The sequence below is a fragment of the Acyrthosiphon pisum genome, chromosome X, assembly GCF_005508785.2.
Source record: "Acyrthosiphon pisum isolate AL4f chromosome X, pea_aphid_22Mar2018_4r6ur, whole genome shotgun sequence".
In the NCBI taxonomy this organism is placed as follows: domain Eukaryota; kingdom Metazoa; phylum Arthropoda; class Insecta; order Hemiptera; family Aphididae; genus Acyrthosiphon; species Acyrthosiphon pisum.
In genome coordinates this window covers 114,650,890-114,652,341 of record NC_042493.1, presented here as the reverse complement: position 1 = coordinate 114,652,341, position 1,452 = coordinate 114,650,890, and positions in this window count along the sequence as shown.

Here is a 1,452-nt window from a genome sequence, read left to right as displayed (position 1 = left end):
CACATAATATAAATAGTAATCGTAGGTAAGTGTTTCATATATTTTGTAAATTTAATCCAAAAAAAAAATAATTTCAATCAAATTAATATTAAGTACCAGAATTTAATGACCATATATTATTTTATACTAGACAGAGAAAAAATGTAATTCGTTTTGCAGATGACACCGTCATATTATTAAAGAGTCCGTGTATAAATAACTTTTACAAGATGGCTGAGGAAAGTTTTAATATTGTCAAAAACTGATTTTATAATAATTCACTAGGGATTAACAATGAAAAGACCAAATATATTCCCTTTGATATACGAAAATCTGCACATTTAATCAATTATAAAATCATCGCTCATTCTAATAGTTGTGTCGTCGGGACTAATAAAAATTACGTACGTAAATGTAGAGAATTAGATAGAGTAAGCTCTATTAAATACCTAGGGTTACATATTGGTGCTAATGGGATGTACACATAAATTATAAAATGTTAATTTTATAATAATAATATAATGTGTTAAGAAAATTTTTCTACATATACAAATCTCTTAGATCTATTTTAAACGTTGAATTAAAAAAATTAACATACCTTGCACTAATTCAATCTATTATTTCCTATGGATTTCATTTTGGGGAGGAATATATCATACTCGCTTTCAGAACCTTGAGGTCACTCTCCACTCATTAAGTACTCAAATTTATTTTCAATAAACCTGCACTATTTTCTACAATTAAATTATACAAAGAATTAGAGATATTAAATTTAAAAAAATTATACACGAAAAACATTTGCCTATTGTTTTACTGTTTTAAAACTTGTATTGACGTTCAGTGTCACAAATATAATACACGTTTTAAGGTTAATACTAATGTTATTGTCCCTAAAATTATTACAGTATTTGGGCAACAGAGCCCTAAAATACAAGTTCATAACATTTTGCATTAAATATAATATTAATATTAATGATTTTATCAGCTTTAAAATATATATAAAATTTATATAAATAACGTTTTGTTGCAATAATGCCTTTTGTAAAATATTGTATACGGTATAATATATAAGGTTTTCATATTGTCTATCTGCTTATTACTATAATTATTTTCTTTTTCTCAATTTAATGTTAAAAGTATAACTTTCATATTATCTTTGTTATTATTTAAAATTAAACGCTATTATATGTATATATTCTAGTCTCTTTCAATAATTATGAATAGAATGGATCTACCTAACCTGTTCTTGCGCTATTATTATGATTTTAATATATTAGTTGTTATTATCCTTATCTATATTGTTATATTGTTATTATTTGTTCTCTTTTAGATTCTAAATGGAACGATGAATGTATTGATTTTACAATGATGTGTGTTTTTTTATTATTTTTTTTTTTTTGTGTCTGTGTACACGATAAGTAGTCAAATAATGCTACGATTTTCACTTCAGTATCTTGTTCGATCAGAAATTGA